A 21136-nucleotide genomic window follows, 5' to 3' on the forward strand; every position below is an offset into this window, starting at 1 on the left:
GAACATATAAGACAAGTATGAACATGTTTATGATATTGATGGGCCACCCATGAAGGAGTAGGTTTAATTGGGCTTGATATTTCTATAAAAGGAGATTGAACATTTTCTGGGGTCCATTGGGACAAAACGCATATTTTTAAAATGACCCAGGAGACTGGACATGTACTGGGCTTGAGGCTGAGAGCTTCTGCTGATTTTTATAAAACCTAGGGGAGCCCATTTGTTAAAACAAATGTATAACGGGGGAGCTGTTCACCTCTCAGTAAACTAGTTAAGTGCCTTTTTTTAATTTTATTAATATTTTAATTTTGTAAATTACATTATCAGCATGTCTAATATTTAACTTCCCATGCCACAGAATAGAGCAGCACATTGCACTGCATTCTACTGCTGGTGACACCTACCTAGAGAGGCCCCATACCTGCACCCTTAAAACCTCAGCCCTGCTTAGTAAATAATCAATAGTATTGCATATCCTATGATTTCATTGTACTATGGACAGATGCCTTTACTAATTGAGCAAAGTTACACTAGTTAGAAAATAATATATTTGTGATAATTTTCATGTTACACCAATTTAAATTCCTATGCCACTTAATGAATCAACGTAATAGTTTTTTGGAGTTAACCACCGAGGTAAAAATACACAACCCAGAATTAAAAAATTCATGTGACTGTGTAATTTAGTGTCTATGTGACTGTGTGTGCTTATGTATATATGTGAATGTGTGTGCCTGTGTACGTGACTGTGTTTGTGTGTCTTTATGTAGGTGACATTGTGTGTTCTTATGTATGTATATGACTGTGTATGCCAATTTGTGTCTATGTATGTATTTAACTGTGTACGCAATGGTATACAACCGGTATAGCTGAGTAAAATACAGGGATAACACACAGATCTGGGCACAATGCAGAGCTACCTATAGAAGGAACACTTATTACAGATTAAAACAGATTGAAATAGAATCTGAAACACAGCCACAGTCCTGTGGTGTGGAGCTTCATAACTTTACAAGTAGACATAGTATGAGTCTCAGATCTCAGCTACAGAGTGATTGAGTACTTTAAAGAAGATGGTTGGCATTGGGCAGCTAAGCTTACACTATACAATGTGCTGTAGGAGATATTTAAATGGCTAGTGACAGGCAGCACAGTGCTCTCATTTTCACTCCCTCCCATTATTCACTCTGGGTTTCCCTGACATTATATGTATACACTGATCAGCCACAAAATTAAAACCATCTGCCTAATAGTGTGCTGCCAAAACAGCTCTGATGCTATGAGACATGGACTCCACAAGACCACTGTCCACAAGAACTTGTCCTATGGTGTCTGGCACCAAGACACTAGCAGCAGATCCTTTAAATCCTGCAAGTTGCATGGTGGATTTCAGGATCAGATTTGTTCAAGTACATATAAGATTGAGATTAAGAACTGGGGAATTTGGAGGTCCAGGCAACACCTTGTATTCTTTGTCATGTTCCTCAAACCATTCCTGAACTATTTTTACAGTGTAGCAGGGTGCATATTATCAGTGTTGTTCTAATCAATAAAGAATTTCTAAGGGCTTGATACTAGCTAATACACATGGGAACAAAGCAATTGTACTTGATTAACCTTACAGACATAACTTTTTGAGAATATTGTATTTGAGTAAAACAGTCAATATCACAGAGTATGCTTTCAGATTATTAAAAATAAATAAAACCTAGGGTACAGTTATTAGATTTTTCATCATGTTTTAATAGAGCTTGAACAATTCTGTTTATTGAGCAGATATGACTTTTTAAGTTGACTTTGCATTAATTTGGAGCTCTGATTTGGTGCTGAACAATACAAATACATAGATATTCGGTGAAAACTCAGGAACACTTTGTAATGAGCAAATAACTGCAGCAAAGCAAAATTGATTTCCGGATCATGCAGATTTATTCTAGAGAGCACACCACATGAGTAATTTTTTAGTCAATTGTATTTAATATGTCTCTGCCTTTTGCACATTAACCCCCACATTAATCCCCAGAATCATGTATACATGTTTCTACTTTCATTTATTTAGCAAAACTAAATTTAGTTCATAGAGATGCACCCATCCTCATTAATAGGCCAGGAATGATTGCCAGCATGTATGATGATTTTCTCTGCCAGGTGTTTCGATATTTCAGACCCTTTGAGAAATATTACAAGATAAAAGGCGTTGTATACTGCCTAAAAGTTTTCCGTCCCCAAAAATGTCTGTAAAGGATAAACAAATAAATGAAAAATGGAAATTGCGTACAGTGACATAATTTTTATTTGTGTTTATCTGCAATATAATCTACACACAAAACTATGGGTTTATTATATGTTTATGTGCTAGTCATACATATCTTGTTTTAAATAAATGTTATTCAAATACTTTTCTATTTTTTTTTTTTTTTTTTTTAAGAAACAGTGATTGGTAGTCATGTATCATATGACAGTGTAACCATGATTATCAATGATTAAATACAACAACTTATAAACCAATATGTAACACCATACACCAACTGTGTTAATAAAATATGTATCATGCAGGCATGGACTTCCCAGCCTTAATTGTTATTTTGCATTTAAATATACATGAATACAGAGTATTCGGGAGCATGTGCACACATGCACTTGCTTCACGTGCATCTCTACTACTCACGAATGCTTTCTATTAGTTTGATCATAAACATCAATGGAGCTGTTAAAGGAGTACTATAGGGTCAGGAACACAAACATGTATTCCTGACCCTACAGGGTTAAAACCACCATCTAGCCCCCCTGGTCCCCTTATGCCTCCCTAAATATAGTAAAATCTTACTTGTATTCAAGTCTGCAGATGCTTACATGTTCCTGTTTCCTTTAGACCTGCCCACTGCCTGCTGACATCAGCAGAAGTGATAGGCTGATCCAATCACAATGCTTTCCCATAGGATTGGCTGAGACTGACAAAGAGGTAGAACAGGGCCAGCACAATTCAAACACAACCCTGGCCAATCAGCATCTCCTCATAGAGATGAATTGAATCAATTAATCTCTATGAGGAAAGTTCAGTGTCTGCATGCACAGGCAGGAGACACTGAATGTTTGGATGCATTTTAGGCAGCCATGATCCAGGAAGGATCTCTAACAGCTATCTGAGGAGTGGCTAGTGAAGTTATCACTAGGCTGTAATGTAAACACAGCAAAAAGCCTGAAAGTAATGATTCTACTCACCAGAACAAATTCAATAAGTTGTAGTTGCTCTGGTGACTATATTGTCCCTTTAACGAATGATTCACGCACGGAGTGATTCGATTCATACACAAGTTTTTTGCTCTCCACTTGAGGGCTGTTTGTGAATTTGCAACCAAATTATCTATTATGTGTTCTAGGTTTCTATTCGGTTTTATGCATAGTTATTACTCAAACACTTTAGGCAGTTGGCGTTCGGTTAATTCTTAAAGGGTCTTTCCAGTGCCAGGAAAACAAACCCATTTTCTTGGCACTGCAGGATCGTGCAGTGCCCCTTTCACCCACCATCCCATGTTGCTGAAGGGGTTTAAACCGCTTCAGTGACTTACCTGAATCCAGCACCGATGTCCTTCGACGGTGGGTCAGGCTCCGCCCACGCTCCTCTCCCGCCGATGTCAGCCGGCAGGGGAGACCTAAGGCACATGCGCGGCCATTATTTAATTGTTTTCCTATGGGGATTCCGGCAACACTGGAGGTCCTCATGCATAGCCTGAGGACCTTCAGCGTCATTTAAAACATTTTTCTAGTTCTAATGAGCCAGAAGTCCTTCTAGTGCCTGTCCGATAGATAGTGCCTGTCCGATTTATAAAAACTGCAATAATTACACTTGCAGGGTTAAGGGTGATGGGAGTTGGCACCCAGTCCACTCCAATGGGCAGAAGTGGTCTGGGTGCCTGGAGTGCCCCTTTAAGGTCATGTCGGCCCTCTAGTGGTTGATTATTACATCCATTTCATGTCAAGCCTATTATTTTGTTCTGAATTAAGCATTAAGTGAAGATTATTGCTTGACATATTATTTTGCATAATTTCTTATGTATGTTTTGTCACAATGTCACTTTGTTGGTTGCTGGTGGCTTAGACTATAGAATTATTTAGTTCGCCCAGTCTGTGGTCTGCGTCATATCCTGTCTGAACCTCATAGGTGGGTCTCTTTCCACTGGTTTTTATGTCTATTGCATTGTCATATGAGGCCATTGGCTACAATCTCTTAGTAGTTAATTACATTTCGTATGGTCTTATAGGTTCTACATTCAGGATTCCTGAACAAAACTCAAGCGATCCACATCCTTTTAGGTGGGTCAATGTTTAATAGGTTATTAGTGAGTACATTAATAGTAACATTTTCTGAATGTTATATTGTATTACAGGTTACGGTGAGCTCAGCATTTGAGCAGCAGTTGCTTCATACTTAATACTGCTGTTTACTTAGGTAAGTTGATATTATTAGATATATACGGGTCCACGATTTGGCCCTTTACTATCCAATACCATCCTAATAAGTTCACTCATTTTTCTGTGTAATTAGGTACTAAGTCTCAAGTATTTCAACAAGATCTTTCACTTTAGTGCTGATTCAATATAGGCCACTTCATAGTCTGATAGGTATCTTATTTTTAATTACTCTGGAAGAACTTACGCATTATTTTCCTACATCTACTGTTGTTACTCTCATCGATATTAACTGTAAACTCTAGGTATCACCTGTGACTCACCTCATACCTGACTATACAATTAGAAGTAAGTCGATTCCGATGTTATCACATGCACCCCACTATACGCCTTAGACTGATGGACACTGGCTTCTAGGAATTTGAAGCCTACTCGTTAGTAATTTCTTGGGCCTTCATGCCATAGGATAGTGGTCCCACGATGCCAACACCTATCCTCATACACTGAGGTAATTCGCCCATCAGCCAAACTCATAGTTTTTCACCTCACATGGTAACATAGAAAGGGCATCATCTGTCACTCCCATTCTATCTTATGCTGTACAAGTCACCGAGAGGCCAACACCTCGTCACAACATTCGTCGGCCACAAAATCCCCTTGGGCCAACGTATAGATAGAGCCTCTCAAGCAGCTTGGCAATTAGCAGGGCCTCACCTGTCACCAACTTTCAGTATTTTTTTTTAACACTTGGCATTAGTTAGCCAGCCAGTACACCTTGGGATTACCTTCTCAACTTACTGTTAATTACATTTTAGCATGTCTCAACTACCCGAAGGTGGCAAAGACTTGTCTATTCCCAGCACCCCAGCAAGTTCAATCACTACATCATGCACAGTTGACAACGCTAGCCCTACTTTGATTAGATCTTGGACTATTTCAAGAATAATGGCTGAACTGCATAGAAGGGACATACCTTATACTGCTACTGCCAGAAAATTCTGGGGCAGGGGAAGGGTCCAGTGGTGGCCAGACGTCAGATCTGTATGCCATGATATCATCGGTCTTGTCCTCCATGGGATGGATCAATGATAGATTGGACTGATTGCAGGCTGGCAGCCGACCCACCTCACCTTCTGGACCAGTCTCTCCCCAGTGCTAAAAGGGTAATTCTCCAGTTTGTTTGAATACCCATAACATCCTACACCCTGTACATATGGTGCCGGATGTCAATCTGGTTTCACTCTTGATTGCCTTCCAAGATATACTGGAGAATAAGACTTATTCCTATGGTGATATGTCCGTGGTATTAAAATCCAAGGATCCCAGGTTAAATAGGAAGTTATCTATACCTGAGTTTGTTCTAGCTATTGGCAATTACAGGGATGTGATTTGCTCAGTGTACCCCAATAGGAGAGAGGCGTTCGACTTGCACTTGCACAAGTTTTTATGATTATTATCAATCATTTTCTGCAAAGGCATCTGCAGCTCTTACGCAGTTTAACGTTAAATCTGACTGGAGTCAACTGGATATGGAGCTCTTTTGCAGGCACTTTGCAGGCCTCAGGCACCAGCTTGTGCTATTTGCTCCACGACTTCTCACACGGCTAATCTATGTCCAAATACCCCGGAAGTATACCCAGTGACTATAACATTAGGAAGAAAGAACATGAGAAGGTGGAGAAATACCAAGGACGGAAAGAAAAACTAGAAAGGATGTGGAAATTGAAGGCAGTAGTAGTCACAGTTGTGATAGGAGCACTCGGGGCTGTGACATATTGCAACATATTGCAGGTGGGACATCTGAGATTGCTGTCCAGAGGTGCAGTTCTAGGAACAGCTAAATAGAGGACCTGAGAATGAGGAATAAACATACCACCCAGGAGATATATATATATGATATTAATTCATTTTCTCATATCCCTGGGTGATATATGTGTATTCCTCATTCTATGGGCCTCCAACATATGCCTGGGAGTCTGAGGGTCCTTGCACAGTATCGTTCCTGTTTCTAGAACTGCACTCTTCTGGACAGAGATCTCAAATGTCCCGCCTGGAATCTGCTGAAGCCTCTATGCCAACTTGGGGGTACAGCCCCAAGTGCTCCTCTCACCAAAATATGTATGAAACACACACACTCCATTAATAGGCAGCTATAGTAGGGCCAGAGGAGCAAAGGGATATTTTCTGACTTCAAAACTGTGATTGAGGTAAGGTGACTGTAACGGACCGTTTCACTCACAAGAGGATAAAAAACATTTAGGTGATAATCCCCTTTCCCATAGACCAGCAGCTACTGCAATCACAAACCTCCCGAACTCCAAACTGCATGTATTCACCAACTCTCGAACAGCAGGCACACGAACCCTGGAAGCAGCCGAACAGGAAAAGCAATACGAACAGCTTACATTCCTGGCAATCTGCATACAGTCAAATTCCCCCCAAGAATGAGACAACACTTCAGCTTTAGGGTTAAACAGCAACAACACTGATTTATTCACACACAGGCTTATATGGGATTCTCCCATGCAAGGGAGGGATTTACAGTAATTACACAATACACCAATCACACATGAGTTACCTCCCACAATGCCTCACAATCCATCCTCTCTGCCCTGGAGATAATTGGGGAAGGAATCTAATTATCTCCAAGGACAGAGTCAAAACTCCATTACCCACATGGTGGACAAAAGTCAGTAAAAGACATAAAATTACCTATTGATGCATTTAGTACATAAAACACATACATGCAATATATCCCCAGATAGCTTAGATCTGAGCGCACATTATTACCGAATGGCGCTCAGATCACATACATATAGTTCAATCGCCATGGAGCCAAAGTCTTTCACAATGTCTTTCTTTACACGTATAGGCTCCATGGCATGGGTATCTGGGGTGAGGCTGTTCATACGGTCAAACTACCGAATGAACAGCCAGTTGGTTCCACTACTGAATGCAGAGGTAAGGAGGCTGGCGGCTCAGCGGTGTTCGTGCAATAAAGTGCCCGTTTTCAGTTCCATAGTTTGAGCGCTGAACACCACTGGCCGTTCGGGAGTTAAAATGGCCGCTGCCACGTGTTCGGCAAACGAACAAAGGCCACCCAGCGTTCATCAATTAAGCTGCGGTTAACCGCAGCTTCTGGGCGGTCAATTGACGGCACACTCCAGCTCTCAGGTGGTCGCGCATTCGTCAGTTTGTTCGGTAGATAAAATCTACCGAACACCCCGGCAGAAAAGGCATGAATAAGCCTTTCTGCAGGGAAAATAATCCTTTTAAAGTCTGGTCCATAGTCCAAAGGAAGCAGGCGAGCAACCAGGCTTCTCCAGTTCACAGTGGCGAGATTGGTTTCGCCACAGTGACCACCATACACCAGGCAACCACCATATACTTACACTTCATCCCATCGCCAGACAATGGAAGAAGATGTATATAGATCTACTCGTCATGACCCGCACTCACTGCTTTCGGTCCTGTTTGTGCCTTGGTGCAAAACTCCAGCCACTAATATAATTATCCTAAATGGACTGCACTCTTTGGTCTTTCTTCATTATACAAATTCCTTTAATGAAGTTAGTAATACAACATAAATCGTTCAACGTTTCAGTCTATAACAGACTTTTTCCAATACAGTGTGAAAATTCAAAAAGCGCACTTACATAGGTGATTGGTGAAGCAATTAGAGGGAAATTTGGTCAAAAGTAATAAGTGATATCATATATGACGTGGTCAAGTGCTATAATTACACACGTTAACCCCAAAGTTTACGGTGCTTATTAGGCTTTTACTTTTAAGACATTCAATTGCATGTGATGACAAGAAACTAGAAGTACTTGACTATGACTGAGGTGAAACACACACATATATATATATATATTTATAATTTCTACTAACAATAAAGTATTTATAATTTTAAAGGTATATTTCCATTTTATTATTTTTTATTTTATTCATCACATTCCTGTCATCATTCTCCCTGGTGTATCCTGCATATCCTAGGTGTAATACCACCAACGCTCTGGATATTGTAAGTAGGATACCGTTTTTTATCTTTTACTTTGTGTGTGTATATACTACACCATAAGATCTCTCTATTGTGTTTTCCATGTATGTTGGATGGCAAGAACAACAGAATAGAGCTACATATATCCACAGACGGGGATTGTAACATCCAGGCGCATAACAGCAGAGCTCTTAGTAGCTCAATTGTGAGTTAGCACTCTTTATACCTACCTAAAATAGTCCAAATTACTGCTACATATTGCACTATTTTTTTGTCCATTTATGCTTCCTTTAAGGTTATAGAAACCATCCCAGCCCTACGTATACAGACTGAATATATACTGATGTAAGTATATCTCCTGTTATATATTACCAACTTCTGTATTATTTTATTTTATTTTTCTTGGGGCGCTGTTCATCACCCTGTTTGCCATTATATACAAAAATATACAAAGTACCAAATCGACACACCATGGAGCTATACAAGAAAATTATTGTAGCAAAGCCAACGTGTAACAAAGTTAATTTAGATTCAGAATGATTTAAATAGACCTTGCAAGGCATGGAGCTGTTTCGCAAAAGGACTTAAGAATACTAAATGGTAATTCTTGAGGAAAAGTAATGTTAACGTGAAAACATGATATAGCTCAGCTGGCTAATGCATCATCAGTAGAATCAACACTTGGGTCGCAGGTTCAAATCTCAGCAGGGTTGACTCAGCCCTTCATCCTTCCCAGGTAGATAAAGTCAGTACCACTAAATTGGGTGATAGTAATAATTTCTGGATGTTGGGCTAAGGTAACATCCCCAGAATGTACTTGAAAACCAGATTAATCTGAATGTGCCATTCCTGGTTAAATCTTTTGTTATTATTGTATATATTAATAATTGTGTTTATAGTCTATGGGAAATAAAAGCAGATACAAGATTAGTAAATAGCAGAGTTTGCGCTACATAAGATATGTCCGTATGTAATATATGGAGTGTTAAAATGTTCTTATTTTGTGTTTATTTGTTTATCCCTTACAGAGTTATTTGAGTGTTAAACGGTCTTATACATTACACAGTATCACTTATTTTGCAAGATTACAGGCAGGGTCTGAAAAAAACATGCAGAAAAATTAAATGTTCGAAAACCCTATTTATGAGTGTTTAGTAGAGTTCTGATTGTAATTTTGAGGGGACACATAATTTTCCAAAAATTATTGTATGTGGGCAAAATGTTGAGCTCTGGCATACAAATGTATTCACTGTGAAAAATAGCAGCAAAGTATTTTTTTTTCCATACAACTGGTGGGCAATCAGTGTGAGAGAAGCTATCATGGCGAGTAGGGTATTGTTACTTCCCTCACTGATAGGCATTCAACATAGAGATGTGCTCTGTGTTTAATCTAGTATTGTGGCTTTAATACTCATCGGACCCAAACCTTTATCCTCCTTGCTGGATTTCAGTTGGAATAATTAATGAGTATGTTGTGGGTCTTGATATTCATGGTGTCCAGCTCTTTCCTTGGCCAGGTTATTATCCTAGCTGGGTACCTGCTGACTGGTTAAGCATGTATGCTAATGGCATGGATCTTGTTCTTGCCATTAAGCCAGGACTTTGGGATCTGTCTATGGAGTAACTACCTTTTCCTCATGGTTCCTATGTACTAGTGTTGGCTCTTCTCTGTGTCTCCTATTTGGCCTTCTGGCACTTCAGCTCCTTCAGTCTTTATCATCTTCCCTCTTTTTGCTATCATCCGATCGCACTTATTTAATCCAAACAACATTCTGATGTCCTTGCTGTATATGCTAGCTAGGTGGCAGTGAATTGATGTCTGGAATTGGCTTAGAGTTGTTTTCCACTTGCCCATCAAGTTCTTGATAAAGGCTGTTACAAGGTATCTTAGTAATGTGAGAATTTAAAATCAATTTAAATTAAATTTTAAATTCAAATCCAAAGTAGTTAAGCTAAAACCATAGCTGAGATTTATGGCAGTTAAGCTATTTTGACCTTATATTTGAAATTCCCACAAACACACTTTATATGCTCAAGTATGGAACAAGTCAGGTCCTGGTGCTTGTGCTGGTGCTGACCAACTCTTTATGTGGGCTTCTTGCTGTTGGATTTCTCCTATTGTGATGGTGACCAAATGTTAGACATGTGCAATTCGTTTCGGTCCGAATATGTATTCGGACGAATTTCTGGCAATTCGGACATTCAGGTATTTCCGAATGTCAGAATTGCCGAAGTTCCTGAAGCACAGTATTGCCTAAGTACTAATATACCTAATGTCCTCCCCCCTGGCCCCCACCCCTGAGTGGTGGGTGGGGGCCCTAAATACTAATAAGGGGGGGACCTAATGTCCTCCCCCTGGCCCCCACCCCTGAGCAGTGGGTGGGGGCCCTACAGTAAAACATGGGGGCGGACCTAATGTCCTCCCTCCTGGACCCCACCCCTGAGCGGTGGGTGGGGGCCCTACAGTAAAATAAGGGGGGGAACCTAATGTCCTCCCCCTGGCCCCCACCCCTGAGTGGTGGGTGGGGGCCCTAAATACTAATAAAGGGGGGGACCTAATGTCCTCCCCCATGTACCCCACCCCTGAGCGGCAGGTGGGGGCCCTAAATACCAATAGGGGGAGGACCTATTGTCCTCCCCCGGCCCCCACCCGTAAGCGGTGGGTGGGGACCCTAAAAAAGTCCCTCTCCCCCCAGGTGACTAGGGGTCCCCAAACCCCTAGTCACCCCCTCCCCCCTGAAAAAAATGATCCCCCTACCTACCTCCCTCACCCTAAAAATAATGAGGGGGGGACCTTTAACTAAGAACCTGTAAAAAAGAAAAAATAATAAATAACTTACCATTCGATGCTTTCTTTCTTCTAAAATCTTATTTTTTCAGCCCCCAAAAAGGCGAAATAAAAAAACATAATAACCGACGCAATAAAAAAAAAAAAAAGAGCACAAAAAAAAAAAAACCTTCTTCACCCATGGAGGGCTCCGCCCAGACTAAGCTCTGCAGGGTGGGGGAAGGCTTATAAAGCCTTGCCCCGTCCTGCAATTAGGCTCAGAGCACTCTGATTGGTGGGTTTAAGCCATCTAATCAGAGTGTTCTTCCCCCACCCTGCAGAGCTCAGTCTGCGTGGAGCCCTCCATGGGTGAAGAAGGGTTATTTTTTTTTGCGCTCTTTTTTTTTTATTGCGTCAGTTATTATGTTTTTTTATTTCGCCTTTTTTGGGGCTGAAAAAATAAGATTTTAGAAGAAAGAAAGCATCGAATGGTAAGTTATTTATTATTTTTTTCTCTTTTACAAGTTCTTAGTTAAAGGTCTCCCCCTCATTATTTTTAGAGTGAGGGGGGTAGGTAGGGGGATCATTTTTTTCAGGGGGGAGGGGGTGACTAGGGGTTTGGGGACCCCTAGTCACCTGGGGAGGAGGGGGACTTTTTTTTAGGGTCCCCACCCACCGCTCAGGGGTGGGGGCCGGGGGAGGACAATAGGTCCTCCCCCATTGGTATTTAGGGCCCCCACCTGCCGCTCAGGGGTGGGGGCTGGGGGGAGGACATTAGGTCCCCCCTTATTAGCATTTAGGGCCCCCACCCACCGCTCAGGGGTGGGGGCCAGGGGGGAGGACATTAGGTCCTCCCCTTATTAGTATTTAGGGCCCCCACCCACCACTCAGGGGTGGGGGCGGGAGGGAGGACAATAGGTCCCCCCCATTATTTTACTTAAATGCCCCCACCCGCCTCTGGCTGCTCACTTTTTACTAGACATGCCCCCACCCGCCTCTGGCTGCTCACTTTTTACTAGACATGCCGCAAAACTCGCGGTATAGCGAAAAGGGGCAAAATTTACTAATACTAAGTCATTTTTACTTAGTATTAGTAAATTTGTCTGAAAGACCAATTTAGGTCTTTCACCCTTTTGGTAGATAACCGTGGGAATTAGCGAGTTATCTACTAAGCGGCTGCAATCGAAGTGCCGAAGTCCCAAAATTCCGAAGTTCCTAAGTGCTGAAGTTGTCAAAGTGCCGAAGTTGTCAAAGTGCCGAAGTTGCCAAAGTGCCGAAGTTGTCAAAGTGCCGAAGTTGTCAAAGTGCCGAAGTTGCCAAAGTGCCAAAGTTGCCAAAGTGCCGAAGTTGCCAAAGTGCCGAAGTGCCGAAGTGCCGAAGTGCTGAAGTGCTGAAGTGCTGAAGTGCTGAAGTGCCAAAGTTCCGAAGTTGCCGAAGTTCCGAAGTGTTGAAGTGCCAAATTGCTGAAGTCCCGAATTGCGAAAATTCTGAATTTCGGAATGCTGAACCGAACCGAAAATTTTCCCCATGCATATGCCTACCAAATGTTGTTCTGGGAGCATGCAGTGGTCTGCTTTCAGGTCTAGTAGCCTCTTGGTCTTATGTAATGCTTCTAACACACACATTCTGTGTGCTTCTTACTCCTAGATGTTCTCACAGTACTTTTGGACCCACTAGATGGGTCTTCTGTGGATATGTTATTAGACTGCAGTTGTGCATAGAAACATAGAATGCGATGGCAGATAAGAGTCAGCCATCTAGTCAGCTCAATTTTTTAAATACTTTCATAAGTCCATGGCCTTATCTTAAGTCTAGGATAGCTTTATGACTATCCCATGCATGCTTAAACTCCCTCACTGTGTTAACCTCTACCACATCAGCAGGAAGGCTATTCCATGCATCCACTACTCTCTCTGTAAAGTAATACTTCCTGAAATTATTTTTAAACATTTGCCCCTCTAATTTAATGTCATCTTGTTGTGGATGATGTATACACAGGTAAGTATGAAGTATATTGGCTGATTCTAAAAGGATATTAACTGTTTTGACATACACATTTTAATGCACTATTGCATATATTAATTTACATTTTTTAAAGTGTGTTCTTTGCTGGGCACATTAGTAGTGGGCCTGTAGTTATGGGAGGGGCTTGGGGTCCCCTTTATAAGGGCCTCCAATCCTCTCTCACATACTGTTATTGGTCTGGCGAGTTGTCCCTCCTGCCACTCCTTCTTTTCACATCACCCTCTATAGGTGAGCCCTCTTTTTTACAGGCCTACTGCATTGTCGGCACACTACAACCTACTGGTGTTTGTAAACTATGTTATTATTACTATTCATATGTTACTACTAATCATATGTTATCTAACCATTATGGCAATATTGCCCCAACCACAAATATATATACACAATTTAATGAATGTAATTTTAATTATGAATATGCCCAAATAAACTTTGCATTTAGTGTCAAAGAAAAATAACATGGAAATGCAGATGATAAATAAAATGTCTTTAGTTTTTTGTTTTGTTTTAACAGAATTTGTGACACAAGAGAAAAAAAGACCGGAAAGCAGGTGTTTGGTGAAAAGTACATTATAGCTTCAGGTGTGTGACTGTGACAAGATGATCTACTATCTTGCAATGTCATGTTCTGGTGATTCGCGAAAAGGACTTAAGAATACTAAATGGTAATTCTTGAGGAAAAGAAATGTAAAAGTGTAAACGTATTATGTATTGTTTATATTACTAAGTGTGTTAATGGTCAATGGGAAATAAAAACAGATACAAGAAAAGTAAATAGTAGAGTTTGCACTACATAAGATATATCTGTATGTAATATATGGAGTGTCAACATGTTCTTATTTTTTGTCTATTTGTTTATCCCTTACAAAGGTATTTGAGTGTTAAAATGTCTTATACATTACACAGTATCACTTATTTTGCAAGATTACAGGCAGGGTCTGAAACAAATGTGAAGAAAAATAAAATGTTCAAAACCCCTTTTTATGAATGTTTAGTAAAGTTCTGATTGTAATTATGGGTGAGGGGGCACATCATTTTCCAAAAATTACTGTATGTGTGCAAAATGTTGAGCTGTGGCATACAAATGTGAAAAATAGCAGCAAAACAGTTACCGTACTCTGTACGTGACCCTGTAAAAATAACAATCTACACCTACATGGATCAGGTCACCAAGCTACCTAGTATAGCTGCACTGGGCATGTACACCACAATGTACTAAAATGAACCAGTACTGAGGTGTTACAATTTCAAAACATGTAGAATATTGAAAAATACCCGTGAAACACCAGCATGTAACAAGAGAGATTATGGCATTCTTCAAATCCCATACTATGTTCACCCGGACCATTTATTATCTATGATGCCATGCCCCTGTTTTTAACTGAAATAGCAATTTTACATTGCTGGGTTAACATGTGACAGACATTAGAGGCAAATCTGCCCTTATAGCCGAGTAAAACTCTGCTATTCAGTCATGTAGTCTCATAGAAAACATTTGTGTGGCGCAATGTAGCTTATGCCACGCATGTGCACTAGCCCCCCCAGTGCTTTTCTTTTGGGGCGAACACATGCGATGTTCGGTCAGCCCCCTATTCTTTATCATTGAGTAAACTTTGACCCTGTACCTCACTGTCAGCAGACACATTCCAGCCAATCAGCAGCACACCCTACCTAGCAGACCCTCCCACCTACTGGACAGCATCCATTTTAGATTCATTCGAAAGCTGCAACCATTTTATTTTATTTTTTCAATTTATTATTATTATTTTTTTTCAGTGCATATAAATGTTACAAGCAGATACTCCCCCCAGACACTCTGTATTACTGCAGATACTCCCCCCCAGACACCCTGTGTTACTGCAGATACTCCCCCAGACACTCTGTGTTACTGCAGATACTCCCCCAGACACTCTGTTACTGCACATACTCCCTCCAGACACCCTGTGTTACTGCAGATACTCCCTCCAGACACCCTGTGTTACTGCAGATACTCCCTCCAGACACCCTGTGTTACTGCAGATACTCCCCCAGACACTGTTACTGCAGATACTCCCCCCAGACACTGTTACTGCACATACTCCCTCCAGACACCCTGTGTTACTGCAGATACTACCTCCAGCCACCCTGTGTTACTGCAGATACTCCCTCCAGCCACCCTGTGTTACTGCAGATACTCCCTCCAGACACTCTGTGTTACTGCACATACTCCCTCCAGACACTCTGTGTTACTGCAGATACTCCCTCCAGACACTCTGTGTTACTGAAGATACTCGCTCCAGACACCCTGTGTTACTCCAGATACTCCCCCCAGACACCCTGTGTTACTGCAGATACTCCCCCCAGAAACTCTGTGTTACTGCACATACTCCCTCCAGACACCCTGTGTTACTGCAGATACTCCCTCCAGACACCCTGTGTTACTGCAGTTACTCCCCCCAGACACTCTGTGTTACTGCAGATACTGCCTCCAGACACTCTGTGTTAATGCACATACTCCCTCCAGACACGCTGTGTTACTGCAGATACTCCCTCCAGACACCCTATGTTACTGCAGATACTCCCCCCAGACACCCTGTGTTACTGCAGATACTCCCCCCAGACACCCTGTGTTACTGCAGATACTCCCCCCAGACACTCTGTGTTACTGCAGATACTCCCTCCAGGCACCCTGTGTTACTGCAGATACTCCCTCCAGACACTCTGTGTTACTGCAGATACTCCCTCCAGACACTCTGTGTTACTGCAGATACTCCCTCCAGACACTCTGTGTTACTGCAGATACTCCCTCCAGATTATCTGTGTTACTGCAGATACTCCCTCCAGACACCCTGTGTTACTGCAGATACTCCCTCCAGACACCCTGTGTTACTGCATATACTCCCCCCAGACAGTGACACAGAGCAGAATAGGGACTGTTCCCCCTACATAGGGTCACTTGGCAGATATGGATTGATACCTATCCTAAGGATCCCTGATACACACTGACACAGAGCAGAATAGGAACTGTTCCCCCTACATAGGGTCACTTGGCAGATATGGATTGACACCTATCCTAAGGATCCCTGATACACACTGACACAGAGCAGAATAGGGACTGTTCCCCCTACATAGGGTCACTTGGCAGATATGGATTGACACCTATCCTAAGGATCCCTGATACACACTGACACAGAGCAGAATAGGGACTGTTCCCCCTACATAGGGTCACTGAAATGTGTCCCTGTACACCCGTACACATAGGCGTCCGCATGGGGTGTGTGCGTGTCCCGCGGGCTGCACTATGTGCCTCCCTCCGTGGGTCGGTAACGGATATCAAAGATCTCCCTCACAGACCCACAGCAGCATGGAGGGAGACAGGAAAGGACTCTGGGAGCTCTTGTCAGCAGCTCTGCCAGGTTCCTCTCGCGAGGTCGGAGCGGGGCTAGAGTTCACTAACCACTGGACCACCAGGGACGGCAGCAGCACGGACCCCCCCTCCCTACAAAAGGTAAGAAGGGAGGGGGGATATTAACTAAACGCCCCCCTCTCCCCCCACACAATACACACAAACCGCACACACACTAACAGCACCGTCACACTAACAGCACCCACACACTAACAGCACCCACACACAGCACACACACACTAACAGCACCCTCACACTAACAGCACCCTCACACTAACAGCACCCTTACACATACACTAGCAGCACCCTTACACACACAGCACCCTCACACATACACATACAGCATACACTAACAGCACCTTTACTCTCACACACACACACACACACACACACACACAGGACCCCTACACACACAGTACCCTCACACACAGCACCCTCACACACACACACACACACACACTAATAGCACCCTCACACACACACACTGCCCTTACACACACACATAGGACCCTCACAAACACACACACACACACAGGACCCTCACAAACAGCACCATTACACATACACACACACACTAACAGCACCCCCACACACACAGAGTGCCCTCACACACACATACACACACTAACAGCAGCCTCACACACAGCACCCTCACAAACACAGCACTTACACACACACACACAAACACAGCACTTACAAACACACACAGTGCCCTCACACACACACACACACACACACACACACACACAGTGCCTACACACACACATCGCCCTCCAACACACACAGCGCCTACACACACACACAGCGCCCTCACACACCCAGCACCCACACACACACAGCAGTGTATGTCTGTTTGTGTATGTATGTGTGTGTGTGTATATATATATATAAGTCCTTGGAGTGCTGTCTTAAACTGGATGTCTATACTGTTTGCTGATAAGCATCGGGAAATACACTGAAGTTTGTGTGGAGTGCAGGATTTTTTGTATATTATATACACTGAACAAAATTATAAACGCAACACTTTTGTTTTTGCCCCCATTTTTCATGAGCTGAACTCAAAGATCTAAGACTTTTTTTATGTACACAAAAGGCCTATTTCTCGCAAATATTGTTCACAAATCTGTCTAAATCTGTGTTAGTGAGCACTTCTCCTTTGCTGAGATAATCCATCCACCTCACAGGTGTGGCATATCAAGATGCTGATTAGACAGCATGATTATTGCACAAGTTGGCCTTAGGCTGGCTACAATAAAAGGCCAGCAAACTCCCAGCAGCAATGTAACCGTCTGGGGTCTTCAGCAAAATCCCCAGATGGTGACAGCGCCACAACCACTTTAAAAGTATAAACCCCTGCCACCTCAATCTACAAATCTCTCTGCCCCCCTTCTACAAACTCCTGCAATGCCCTTCCTTCTACTAAACCCTCGCCATCCCTTTTACAAGCCCCTGCTCCCACTTTTTCAACCCCCCTTCCCTTTTACAAGACCCCGCTCCCCCTTTTACAAGCCCCTGCCCCCTTTTACAAACCCCCTGCCCTCCTCCCCTTTTTACAAGCCCCTCTCTCCATTTGAATAACCCCCCTGCCGCCTTGCAATTGTACAAACCCCTGCCCCTTTAACCGAACCCTCTGCCCCCCCTTTTAAACTCTCACTCTTTTACAACCCCCTCACTTTACAAACCCTCCTGCCAACCCTTTTACAATCCTCCCCCTTCTGCAAACTCCTGCTATGCCCTTCCTTCTACAAATCCCTTGCCACCCCTTAAAAATAAACTGCCCCCTTTTACAAAAAACCCTGCCTCCCCTTTTTTAAACCCGTGCCCTGCCATTTTACAAGCCCATGTGCCCCCTTTTACAAGCCCCTACTCCCCTTTTACAAGCCACTGTCACCACTTTTACAAGTCCCCCTTCCACAAGCCCCTGACCCCCTTTCACAAGCCCCTGCTCACCCTTTTACAAATAAGCCCGGCACTCCTGCTGCCATGGCGCCCTGTGCAGCCGCACAGCTCACACATCTTAAAGGCCAGCCCTGCTTAGAAACAGCAAGTCAAGTCATTAGTTTGGTGTGTGCAGGTCTGTGTTTAACTGGCAATGTATAATACATTTCTAATTTATTTTAATAACACTTTAAAATCTCTTTCTCCAGGATAGATATAAGGCATGTTTACCTCATTCCACATGCCGTCTTAGTAAAATCTACAATATTTGTTTAATCGTCTCAAAGAGTGCATATCAAACTAAATATTCACCCTGGAGATTAGCATTATTGATAAACAATTTGCAGTTTTAGTTGAAGAGTCCCTTGACATTTGAAATGTCAGTCTGAGCAATTAACCCAGAACAGGTATAAATGCTGCACTTTTACCTATTGTGATGATCCCATCAGTATGCAATGAGACCTGTCAGAGCAGTGTATGGAGAATGTTAACCTGACTGTGACCCCACTGCTGACTTTTCTATGAATAAATGACTTGAATGCCCAGCACTGCCAATCTGGTGTATTTCATAAGCTCTTAATTCACCTTCTGAATCTAAATAAATAGGATGTGCCACTCACAGTAAAAGCAAGAATATTCAAATGAGAGCTTGAAATGGATTTTTTAAGAGAGGCATTTTAGAAAAGTACAGTCATCTATTGTTTATGATAATTACTGTCATCCATCTTTCAATATTCACAATTTTTTTTACCTCTTACACACTTTATATTCTTACTGAACCTCAGCAATTCCCCAAGCAATTCATGTTTCAGATTTTATTCCTGTAATGTTGAAGCATTTGTTTCACTTTGCATAATAATCATTTTCATTTTAATGCTTTACGATATTTCATTCATCCAGTTTCATTAACAGAAAATGTTCTTGAAACGTTAAAAAATGTACATCGGTTAATTATAAAATTAAATTCTTCGAGACCGAACTTGCAATTTGCAATACTCGCAACTGAACAATAAACAGAATGCCAACAAGTACTACAAATAAAAGTATTTGCTAAACATAATTGCTCCTTTATAAGCCATTAGCAAGAGATCACATTTCAATGGCCAACAAACAATGCATTTTGAATGTTTTATTTTTTATTGTTTGTGTGCTACATAAAAATCCACATTGTTTACATATTGTGTATCTTATATTATGTAATACAATATTTTATCCAAAATCAGGAGGTGCATACAAAACAATTTACAGGCAGCAACACTTGCTTAAACACCTAGTTTAACCCCTTAAGGACCAAGGCTTTTTATTTTTATTTTTTTAGGCATAGAGGACCAAGGTTTTTTTGTGACCAATGTCTTTTTGGCAATTTTGCCATGTGTTCATTCTACCACAATTCCCTCTTTCTGTTTATGTGCACCCATATATATCGTATTCAATGAGATGTTAACTTGTGTTAGATGTTTTTATATTGTGCTCTGTACTTTGAACTTTAATCACACACTGGAGGCTCCTGCAGGGTCTAGACTACTATTAACATGGCAAGAGATAAGACATTCTAATAAAACCAATGTGCTATAAAGGAAGTTTAAACATTAGAGCTCTCTGTACAGGATGTGTTTCCTGTGTACAGGAAACTGCTTTATTAAGCTAAAACTGTTTTGGTGCCTATAGAGTCCATGCTGCCGATAAATTAATCTCTAACAATGTTTTATGCTGCACCTAAAACGTTCTATCGTGGTACTAAAAATGACAGACCCCTTTTCTCTCCTCTACTACAGTAATTACTTGTGAACTAGAAACTTTATTCAATCATTTTGGCAGTCATGGAGGTAGTAGGTGTGAGAGAGAGCTTGATATAATTTAGTGATTTGTATTACATATGTACAAGTTGATAGCATAGTACAAAAATGTAGGATACCTGTACTACTGTATATTAGCATTATTCATACATACAGATATTAATTTTACTTTATGTTGCCACTTTTATTAAGATGCACTACTACTACTGCTATCAAATTCTTTACCAATATTTATATACAATATTGGTCCACACTCAAATTACTATCAATTTTGGGTAGCTGTATTGGTTATATTATCATATACATTACCAATGCATTTTACTAAGAACCTCTTTTAAACACAAATGAATACTCTAGGCAACCTAACAATGTTATCTCAATTAAGTGGTTATGCTACTTGGGTGTTTCTCATAGAGGAAAACTTGAATGCTTATCTATTAAAAGAGTGTGATGATGCTGAATGCTAAGATCTTTGATTTCAAGAGTCTATGTTAGATCATACATTTGGAGTCTGACAGTTACTCATAAACAAGTTATATTTGCAAGAAAGAAGCAGCATTAACACACCCAAAACACTACATTAAAAGCCAGTTATGTTGGTGCTTAAAGTATCCCCTTAAGTACTAAACAAAAGTTAAAACAGATATGTATAATCGTAATTATGATAGAAGCCAAACCAAAATGTAAAGTAAAAAAGCCCTCTGATTGGATATGCTGACTCCTAAAGGAAAAATGTGAATATATCACCTATCTTATAATGTACCACGAGAAAGTATGTGACTGTCAAATCAAATGCCCAATCTTGGAAATTCATTATG

This window comes from Pelobates fuscus, chromosome 1, assembly GCF_036172605.1.
Source record: "Pelobates fuscus isolate aPelFus1 chromosome 1, aPelFus1.pri, whole genome shotgun sequence".
Taxonomy (NCBI): domain Eukaryota; kingdom Metazoa; phylum Chordata; class Amphibia; order Anura; family Pelobatidae; genus Pelobates; species Pelobates fuscus.